Source organism: Hylobates moloch, unplaced genomic scaffold, assembly GCF_009828535.3.
Source record: "Hylobates moloch isolate HMO894 unplaced genomic scaffold, HMol_V3 SCAFFOLD_14, whole genome shotgun sequence".
In the NCBI taxonomy this organism is placed as follows: Eukaryota; Metazoa; Chordata; class Mammalia; order Primates; family Hylobatidae; genus Hylobates; species Hylobates moloch.
In genome coordinates this window covers 39555158-39566506 of record NW_026652289.1, presented here as the reverse complement: position 1 = coordinate 39566506, position 11349 = coordinate 39555158, and the positions used below count along the sequence as shown (strand labels likewise).

At 47.5% G+C, this 11349-nt stretch overlaps 1 long non-coding RNA gene across 2 annotated transcripts in view; it reads left to right on the top strand.

Annotated features, from left to right (window-relative positions):
• The window catches only part of LOC131381098 (uncharacterized), a 44129-nt gene extending 33066 nt beyond the window's left edge, over nt 1–11063 (top strand). For both annotated transcript variants that reach the window (XR_009209564.1, XR_009209565.1), the window contains exon 4: nt 10686–11063. This is a non-coding gene — a long non-coding RNA (uncharacterized LOC131381098). The remainder of the gene's footprint in view (nt 1–10685) is intronic.
• Nucleotides 11064–11349: the final 286 nt, after the last annotated feature.

Genomic DNA, 11349 nt, shown 5'->3' with positions numbered 1-11349 from the left:
CGGTGGCTCATGCTTGTAATCCCAGCACTTTGGGAGGCCGAGGCGGGCGGATCACGAGGTCAGGAGATCGAGACCACGGTGAAACCCCGTCTCTACTAAAAATACAAAAAAATTAGCCGGGCGTGGTGGTGGGCACCTGTAGTCCCAGCTACTCAGAGAGACTGAGGCAGGAGAATGGTGTGAACCCGGGAGGCGGAGCTTGCAGTGAGCCGAGATCGCGCCACTGCATGCCAGCCTGGGTGATAGAGCGAGACTCCGTCTCAAAAAAAAAAAACCATCTATAACTGCTGCTAATTGGAGCACTTATTCAGGGCAACTTGAATCTGTGCTCCCAGGTTGCAGTCCTCAACTTGGCCCAAATAAACTCTCTATTTGTATAAACGATTTTCCCTCAGTTTCTTCCTCTAGGTCAACATATCTTTCATTTGTTTGTTTGTTTGTTTTCTGAGATGGAGTCTTGCTCTGTTGCCCAGGCTGGAGTGCAGTGGCACGATCTCAGCTCACTGCAACCTCTGCCTCCCAGGTTCGAGTGATTCTCCTGTCTCAGCCTCCAGAATAGCTGAAATTACAGGCATTTGTCACCACACCCAGCTAATTTTTATATTTTTAGTAGAGACGGGGTTTCACCATGTTGGCCAGGCTGGTCTTAAACTCCTGACCTCAGGTGATCCACCTGTCTTGGCCTCCCAAAGTGCTGGGATTACAGGTGTGAGCCACCAAGCTCTGTCAACATATCTTTTATGTTTATTATTTCTATGTCCTATGTAATAAATCTTTTCCTATCCCAAGATTGTGAAAGTATTCTCCTATAGAATCTTCTAGAAGACTTACGCCTTTTTCAAAACTCCTATAGGCCGGGCGTGGTGGCTCATACCTGTAATCCCAACACTTTGGGAGGTGGAGGCGGGTGGATCATGAGGTCAGGAGATCGAGACCATCCTAAGTAACACAGTGGAACCCCATCTGTACTAAAAACACAAAAAATTAGCCAGGCATGGTGGCATGCGCCTGAAGTCCCAGCTACTCGGGAGGCTGAGGCAGGAGAATCGCTTGAACCCGGGAGGTGGAGCTTGCAGTGAGCCAAGATTGCGCCATTGTGCTCCAGCCTGGGCGACAGAGTGAGACTCTGTCTCAAAACAAACAAAAAACTGCTATAGTAGCTTCCTAAAGTACAGAAGCTTTAGGTTTTTTTAAAACTTTTACAATGATACCTATAATTAATCTAGAATTGATTTTTTTTTTTTTTTTCTGAGATGGAGTCTGGCTCTGTCGCCCAGGCTGGAGTGCAGTGGCGCGATCTCGGCTCACTGCAAGCTCTGCCTCCCGGGTTCACGCCATTCTCCTGCCTCAGCCTCTCCGAGTAGCTGGGACTACAGGCACCCACCACCACGCCCGGCTAATTTTTTGTATTTTTGGTAGAGACGGGGTTTCACCGTGGTCTCGATCTCCTGACCTCGTGATCCGCCCGCCTCGGCCTCCCAAAGTGCTGGGATTACAAGCGTGAGCCACCGCGCCCGGCTAGAATTGATTTTTATCCACCCTGATTTCAGGTATGTTTAAATGTGAAAAACAATGTGTTCTCAAGAATTGATAAAATAGTTATTTTTTTAGCCCTCACTTGTTACTTAATACTTTAGGGCATTTTTCTCTGCCATTAAATATTCTTCTACAACATATTTTTAAATTGTAAATTGGCAAATTACCATTGTATATGCTTATGGGTTACAAAGTGATGTTATGGGCTGGGCACCAGTAATTTCAGCACTTTGGGAGGCCAAGGTGGGAGGATTGCTTGAGTTCAGGAGTTCAAGACTAGCCTGGGCAATACTGTGAAACCCCCATCTCTTAAAAAAAAAAAAAAAACCAAAGTGATGTTATGATTTATGAATACAACGTACAAAAATTAAATCAAGCTAATTAACATATCTGTTACCTCAAATTCTTATAATTTTTGTAGTGAGAACATTTGAAATTTACACTTAGTGACTTTGAAATATATAGCACATTATTATTTACTATATTCACCATGCTGTGCAATATATCTCAAAGAAAAAAACTGATTCCTCCTGTCTAATTGAGGATTTGTACCCTTTGACTATCATTTCTCCCAAGGTTTTTTTTTTTTTTTTTTTTTTTTTTACTAGCAGCCTAATAGTCCATCATATTCCTCTCCCTGGAGCAGGGGCTCTGGAATCAGTCAGGTTAATATTCTGTCCTCACCTCTTAGGAACTATGTAACTTTTACCCTTTTTTTTTGAGACGGAGTTTCACTCTTGTTGCCCAGGCTGGAGTGCAATGGGGCGATCTCGGCTCACCAGAACCTCCGCCTCCCAGGTTCAAGCGATTTCCTGCCTCAGCCTCCCGAGTAGCTGAGATTACAGGCGTGCACTACCACGCGTGGCTAATTTTGTGTTTTTAGGAGAGATGAGGTTTCTCCATGTTGGTCAGGCTGGTCTCAAACTCTTGACCTCAGGTGATCTGCCCGCCTCGGCCTCCCAAAGTGCTGGGATTACAGGCGTGAGCCACCGTGCCTGGCTGAACTATGTAACTTTTGACAAGAATTTTACTCTCTAGGCTTTAGCTCTTATGGGAGATGGCCAGGTCTAGAACTGAGTTAGTTTCATAGTTGGATGTCAATCCCTAAATGATTGAGTTAGAAGCCCTACATCAACTGAAATAGTGGATCATTAACTAGAACAGTCTTATTTACTCATGAAAGTCTCCTAAAGACCTAGGATAGGCCACACTTTGAGAGTCCACAGTTTTATTGTCTGTGACTAAGAACAATAAAACTACACGAAACGATGCCCTGTGGTGTTTGAAAGCTGTAGTCGGGGTTGGCAGCATGAAGGAGTGGCAATTGAACCACTTAATTAAATTCCCTTATCAGATGATCAGATTATTGTTTATCAGTAGAGCTAGTGGTTGAGGCCTCCGACCTTGTCCTAGCTGGTTGCCTTGGGAGAGTTTCCAGACTTCTCTGTGGCTCACTTTATCATCATCTGTAAAATGGGTAGAGTAACAGCTTAGTACCAACCTCATAGTAATGTGCTGGTTAAAATATACTCAGCTGGCTGGGTGCAGTGGCTCACACCTGTAATCCCAGCACTTTGGGAGGCCAAGACGGGTAGATCACCTGAGGTCAGTAGTTCGAGACCAGCATGGCCAACATGGTGAAACCCCGTCCTACTAAAAATACAAAAATTAGCCAAGCATAGTGGTGCACACCTGTAGTCCCAGCTACTCGGGAGGCTGAGGCAGAAGAATCGCTTGAACCCAGGAGGTGGAGGTTGCAGTGAGCTGAGATAGCACCATTGCACTCCAGCCTGGGCAACAAGGGTGAAACTCTATCTCAAAAAATAATAATAATAAATAAATAATACTCAGCTGGCCGGGTGTGGTGGCTCATGCCTATAATCCCAGCACTTTGGGAGGCCAAGGAGGGTGGATCACTTGAGCTCGGCAGTTCAAGACCAGCCTGGCCAACATGGTGAATCCTCTTCTCTACTAAAAATACTAAAATTAGTCTGGCATGGTGCCATGTACCTGTAATCCCAGCTACTAGGGAGGCTGAGGCAGGCAAATCGCTTGAACTTGGGAGGTGGAGGTTGCGCGAGCCGAGATCACATGACTGCACTGCAGTCCAGCCTGGGTGGCAGAATACAACTGTGTCTGAAAAAAAAAAAAAAAAAAAAACTCAGCTGGAGATGGACGCAACATGCGATAAGTGATGAATAATGGCCACCATCATTCTCATCTCTGGCCGGGGTAGGACTAGTGAGATCTGGACGTGTAAGGTAGCTCACTCAGATATTGGATTAGGGAGACCCAAAAAACTGCAGTAGAACTCAGGCCCTGTTCATCTGGGGCAGATGGCTAATACTGAAACTCACAAGAAATGGCTAACAACAAACTTCCTAGAAATCTGTTTGGGCCGGGTGCAGTAGCTCACGCCTGTAATCCCAGCACTTTGCAAGGCCAGGGTTGGCGGATCACATGAGGTCAGGAGTTCAAGACCAGCCTGGCCAACATGGCGAAACCCCATCTCTATTAAAAAATAGAAAAATTAGCCAGGGATGGTGGCACGTGCCTGTAATCCCAGCCACTTGGTAGGCTAAGGCAGGAGAAACGCTTGAACCCAGGAGGCAGAGGTTGCAGTGAGCCAAAACAGCGCCACTGCCCTCCAGCCTGGGTGACAGAGTGAGACGCCGTCTCGGGGAAAAAAAAAGAAATCAGTTTGTCCAATGAGGTGCTGGTAAATGTTTAACAACCAGCTCCAGTGGGGTGTGTGTGTGTGTGTGTGTTTGCTGACTTGTAGCATTTGCTGATTTTGGTAGTGTAAATATTTCCACCATGGCCAATTTCAAACTACCAACACGGCATCACAGAACAGAGTTGTATATTTCCATCTATAATATTTCTACCATATAGATGCAACAGACATAAATGTCCTCAAATGCATAGATACTATTAAAATATAGTAAAATAATTAGAAAGTGATGAGTTTGAGTCTTTTAATAGAATCATAAGTTTATATAACTTAATTTTTAATAATGGCTGTGTGTAACAACTGGCTTGCAAAATTCTTGAGAATTTAACAGTTGGCTCTCATGAGCCTGTACAAGCTGGCTCCAGACACCACTCCAGCCACCCCACGTCCCCTTTTGGATCTTGTGGAGTATAGCCCAGGACGCAGCAACTGCACAAGTGCTCAGGGCAGCTTCAATATCCTTCTTAGGAACTCCTTCCTCTGGCAACTGTGTCCCCCTCCCGGAGGACACAGCCCCAGAGGTGACCTTTTCCCTTCCAGGCTCCAAGCTGTTTAACATTCTCATCCACCAGCACCTCCCCCTACTGCAGGGCGGCTATTTCAGGAATGCCGGGACACGCACGTAGGGCATCCTGGCCAGCCACTTGCTGGCCAGCCACTTGCCGAATGCACCCTGTCAGGTGCTCATAAGGTCATCCAGATGGCTAGAAAGAGAGCAGCAGCCTTAGGAAGGGGCTGCCTGCTTCTAGGCTCACAGCCCCTTGATACCTGCATTCTCGAATTAGAAATGCCTTGGCAAACAGACCCTAGAAGTCCACTGCCCTCGTGTATTTCAAAACCTGGATCCAAACTACCATTTCTTAGTTTAATCTCACTTCTGCCCATTGCTTCTCTACCCCTGCAAGTGACAACAGAGACAGTCATAAATAATGTTGGCAACTTCACGCATGGGGTGCTTGCTCTAGAATTATCCTACTTAATCCTTATAACAACACTGTGAAGTAGGTACTATTTTTATCCCAGTTCTGTAAATGAGAAGTCCAAGACTTGGCGTGGTATGTTAACTTGCCCACAGTCATATAGTAGGACTGTCTGGGGAACCCAAGTGTCTTAATCAGTGTTTTTTCTTCTTTTTCTTTTTCTTTTTTTTTTTTTTGAGATGGAGTTTTGCTCTTGTTGCCCAGGCTGGAGTGCAATGGTGCAATCTTGGCTCAAGTTCAAGTGTTCTCCTGCCTCAGCCTAAGTTGTGATTAAGGACCTACCATGCCAGTAATTTTTGTTTTTTATTTTAATTATTTTATTTTGAGACAGAGTCTTGCTCTGTTGCCCAGGCTGGAGTGCAGTGGCGTGATCTTGGCTCACTGCAAGCTCCACCTCCCAGGTTCACACCATTCTCCTGCCTCAGCCTCCCAAGTAGCTGGGACTACAGGCGCCCGCCACCACGCCTGGCTAATTTTTTGTATTTTTAGTAGAGATGGGATTTCACCGCGTTAGCCAGGATGGTCTTGATCTCCTGACCTCGTGATCCGCCTGCCTCGGCCTCCCAAAGTGCTGGGATTACAGGCCAGCCCATAATCCCTGGGATTACAGGTAAGCCACCGCAACCGGTCAAATTTTTGTATTTTTAGTAGAGACAGAGTTTCACCATGTTGGCCAGGCTGGTCTCAAACTCCTGATCTCAACCTCAGGTGATCTACCTACCTCGGCCTCCCAAAGTGTTGGGATTACAGGCATGAGTCACCGTGCCTGGCCTTTTTTTTTTTGTTTTAGATGGAGTTTTCACTCTTGTTGCTCAGGCTGGAGTGCCGCATCGCGATCTTGGCTCACTGCAATCTCCACCTCCCAGGTTCAAGCGGTTCTCCTGCCTCAGCTTCCTAAGTGGCTGGGATTACAGGCACACACCACCACACCCAGCTATTTTTTTTTTTTTTTTGTATTTTTAGTAGAGATGGGGTTTCACCATGTTGGCCAGGCTGGTCTCAAACTCCTGACCTTGTGATCCACTCACCTCAGACCCCCAAAGTACTGGGATTACAGGCGGGAGCCACTGCACCCGGCCTATCAGTGTTTTTTCTTTTTCCCTCAACTGTCTTCCTTTGCACAGTATCCTTGTTTCACACGTGATTATTTTGCATCTTTGACATGTTGCTTATTACTAAACATCTCAGCACAGAGGCAGTAGTAGAAGCCATGAGTCTGATAAGTTTGCTGAAGGAGAGAGTGTGCTATGAGGAGGGATTGTTGACAAGACCCTGGAGGACACAAGGACCTAAGAGCCCCTAAGAGGAGACAGAGAAGGTGCTGTCCCACAAAGTGCGAGATGTCCAAGGAGAGACGTGTCCAGGGGATGACTGTGGGGGGGAAGCTACAAAGTGGACAAGTAAACGAGCACCGGAAGGTGTCCCAGGGATCTGGCAATCAAGAGGCCATCAGTGACCCAGGCAGGGTCTGTTTCTTCATTTCTTTGCCAGTGGGTGAGGAGGCTGTAGCAGGGAAGGCAGGAGACCCAATAGGTGGGTGGAGGAAAGGCAGGGAGGTCGCAAAGTAGGGCCAGCCAGTGTAGACTTCCCTTCCAAGAAGGAGAAGGAGGGAGAGAGACACTAGGTGGAAGGAGGCTTTTGGGATTTGGGTTTTAGTTTTAGTTTTTTGTTTTTGTTTTTGTTTTTTAAAAAAACACAGTTTCGGCAGGGTGCGGTGGCTCACGCCTGTAATCCTAGCACTTTGGGACGCCAAGGCGGGGAGATCACAAGGTCAGCAGATCAAGACTACCCCGGCCAACGTGGTGAAACCCTGTCTCTACTAAAATAAAATAAAAAAAAATTAGCCAGGAGTGGTGGCGCATGCCTGTAGTCCCAGCTACTCGGGAAACTGAGGCAGGGGAATTGTTTGAACCCAGGAGGCAGAGGTTGAAGTGAGCTGAGATCCCGCCACTGCACTCCAGCCTGGCAACAGAGCGAGTCTCTGTCTCAAAAAAAAATAAAATAAAATAAACACAGTTTCACTCTGTCGCCCGGGCTGGGGTGTAGTGGCACCATCTTGGCTCACTGCAACCTCCACCTCCCAGATTCAAGCAATTCTTGTACCTCAGCCTCCCAAGTAGCTGGGATTACAGGCACACGCCACCATGCCTGGCTATTTTTTGTATTAGTAGAGATGGGGTTTCACCATGTTGGCCAGGCTGGTCTCTAACTCCTGACCTCAAGCAATCCACCTGCCTCAGCCTCCCACAGTGTTGGGATTACAGGCGTGAGCCACCGCACCCTGCCGAAACTGTGTTTTTTAAAAAACTAAACTAAGGCACCAGGCCTTAGTTTTAGTTTAGTTTTTTTTTTTTTTTTTGAGACGGAGTCTCGCTCTGTCGCCCAGGCTGGAGTGCAGTGGCGTGATCTCGGCTCACTGCAAGCTCCGCCTCCTGGGTTCACGCCATTCCCCTGCCTCAGCCTCTCTGAGTAGCTGGGACTACAGGCGCCCGCCACCACACCCGGCTAATTTTTTGTATTTTTAGTAGAGACGGGGTTTCACCATGGTCTCGATCTCCTGACCTCTTGATCCGCCCGCCTCGGCCTCCCAAAGTGCTGGGATTACAAGCGTGAGCCACCGCGCCCGGCCCAGTTTAGTTTTGTTTTAAGCTGGGAATGCCCTTAGCACATTTCTATGCTGAGGAAAGGGAGCTAGTAGAGGTGAGGCCGAAGATGCCAGCAAGAAGACAGTGATGGCTGACACCATAGATGTAGGGGGATCCAAGTCCCAGACCAGAGAACACTCCCCTGCCCTCCTGGTTTGGTGGGAGCTAGATGGCTCCTGCCTGGCGGCCTGTATTTTCTCGAAAGAGGAGGCAGAGGGTGAGGGGATAAGTAGTTGGGGGACTGAGGATAGTGGAGGAGGCGTGTAACAGCCAGTCTGAGAGGACAAGAGAAGGGGTTGTCAAGAGAAACAACTGAAATAGGAAGTAATACAGATGCTCCTCAATTTGCAAGGGGCTATAGCCCCATAAACCCATTGTATGTGGAAAATACATTTAATGTGGGCGGCACAGCAGACACTCCCCCGACTGATAATGGTTTGATTTCAGATGTTTCCACTTTATGATGGTGTGAAAGCATTACACTTTCAGTAGAAACCATAACCCCATCGTAAGTCATACGGAGTTCTTTGACTTAGGTTGGGGCTACATCCTAATAAGCCAATCACAAAGTTGAAAAATCCAGAATGGAAGCATTGGAAATCGGTGACCATCTGTACAGGTGCAGTGGGACCATCTCTGCAGGTGTCAGGGCCCCAGCAGCTGAGACTAGACTTGGCAGATGCTGATTATGGGTTCTGTCTACAGCCCATAACCTTGTCCATTGTCTCCTTTTTTACTGCTTTTGCCACCAGAGGAGGACACTCTCCCTCCAGGTTCTGGGAACCGCTCACCATGGCCCCCCATTTAAAACTCCATGAGGGCCGGGCGCGGTGGCTCACGCTTGTAATCCCAGCACTTTGGGAGGCTGAGGCAGGCGGATCACCTGAGGTCAGGAGTTCGAGACCAGCCTGGCCAACATGGAGAAACCCCCATCTCTACTAAAACTACAAAATTAGCCGGGCGTGGTGGCACATGCCTATAATCCCAGCTACTGGGAGGCTGAGGCAGGAGAATCGCTTGAACATGGGAGGCGGAGGTTGCGGTGAGCCGAGATCGTGCCATTGCACTCCAGCCTGGGCAACAATAGTGAAACTCCGTCTCAAAAAATAAAATAAAATAAAACTCCATGAGGCTGGGCACAATGGCACACACCTGTAGTCCTAGCTACACAAGAGGCTCAAGCAGGAGGATGGCTTGAGCCCAGGAGTTCTGGGCTGTAGTGCACTGTGCCAACTGGGTGTCAACACTATGTTCAGCATTAATATGGTGACCTCCCAGGAGCGGGGGACCACCAGGTTGCTTAAAGAGGGGTGAATCGACCCAGGTCAGAAATGGAGCAGGTCAAAACTCCTGTGCTGATCAGTAGTGGGATCCTGCCTATGAATAGCCACTACACACCAGCCTGGGCAACATAGCGAGATCCTGCCTCTAAAATAAATAAATAAATAAATAAATAAATAAATAAATAAATAAATAAATAAATAAATAAATAAATAAAAGGCTGGGCACAGTGGCTCACACCTGTCATCCCAGCACTTCAGCCTTTTGACTCTTGGACAACACAGTAGTTTGCCAGGGGCTCCCCAGCCTTTGGCCACAGACTGAAGGCTGCACTATCAGCTTCCCTACTTTTGCAGTTCTGGGGACTGAGCCTCTACTGACTTCTTTGCTCCTCACCTTGCAGACAGCCTATCATGGGACTTCACCTAGTGATAGTGTGAGTCAATTCTCCTTAATAAACTCCCTTTCGGCTGTGCGTGGTGGCTCATGCCTGTAATCCCAGCATTTTGGGAAGCCGAGGCAGGTGGATCACCTGAGGTCAGGGGTTCAAGACCAGCCTGGCCAACATGGTGAAACCCTGTCTCTACAGAAATACAGAAATTAGCCGGGCATGATGGTAGGTGCCTGTAATCCCAGCTACTTGGAAGGCTAAGGTGGGAGAATCACTTGAACCCAGGAGGTGGAGGTTGCAGTGAGCTGAGACTGCACCATTACACTCCAGCCTGCGTGACAGAGTAAGACTCAGTGTCAGAAAAATAAAAAATAATAAAAAAAAAACTCTGTTTCATACATATATCTATCCTATTAGTTCTGTCCCTCTAGAGAACCCTCACTAATCCACTCACTTTCTTAAGATCACTTAACATGCTTAGTAACCCCCCATGAAGAATAAGGAAGTTAGTCATTTTGCCCAGAACAGAGCAGGACTTCCCGTTTCAGGTCTGTGATTATCCCATTTTGTCACAGGATATACCACAAGATCTCCTGAGGCTTCCCCTTATTTGATCAAATAGAAAATACATTCTTAGAGGCCGGGCGCAGTGGCTCACGTCTGTAATCGCAGCACTTTGGGAGGCAGAAGCAGGTGGATCAGGAGGTCAGGAGTTTGAGACCAGCCTGGCCAACAAAGTGAAACGCCGTCTCCATGTATTTTTAATAAAGAGTTGGTTTTTTTTTTCTTTAACCTAAATCAATCTGGCCTGGTATGACAACATGAAAAAACTCAAGGATAGAGCCCAAAAACTCGCCAGCCAAGCAAATAATTATGCTGAACCCCCCTGGGCACTCTCTAATTGGATGTCCAGGGTCCTCCCAATTCTTAGTCCTTTAATACCTGTTTTTCTCCTTCTCTTATTCGGGCCTTGTGTCTTCTGTTTAGTTTGTCAATTCATTAAAAACCGCATCTAGGCCATCACCAATCATTCTATATGACAAATGCTCCTTCTAACAACCCCACAATATCACCCCTTACCCCAAAATCTTTCTTCAGTTTAATCTCTCCTATTCTAGGTTCCCACGCTGCCCCTAATCCCGCTCGAAGCAGCCCTGAGAAACATCTTCCATTATCTCTCCATACCACCCCCAAAAATTTTCGCCGCCCCAACACTTCACCACTATTTTGTTTTGTTTTTCTTATTAATATAAGAAGACAGGAATGTCAGGCCTCTGAGCCCAAGCAAAGCCGTCATATCCCCTGTGCCCTCCACATATACATCCAGATGGCCTGAAGCAACTGAAGATCCACAAAGGAAGTGAAAATAGCCTTAACTGATGACATTCCACCATTGTGATTTGTTCCTGCCCCACCCTAACTGATATGATATGTTCTCCCCCGCCCTTAAGAAGGTACTTTGTAATATCCTCCCCCGCCCTTAAGAATGTACTTTGTGGGCCGGGCGCGGTGGCTCACGCCTGTAATCCCAGCACTTTGGGAGGCCGAGGCGGGTGGATCATGAGGTCAGGAGATCGAGACCATGGTGAAACCCCGTCTCTACTAAAAATACAAAAAAATTAGCCGGGCGTGGTGGGGGGCGCCTGTAGTCCCAGCTACTCGGAGAGGCTGAGGCAGGAGAATGGCGTGAACCCGGGAGGCGGAGCTTGCAGTGAGCCGAGATTGCGCCACTGCACTCCAGCCTGGGCGACAGAGGGAGACTCGGTCTCAAAAAAAAAAAAA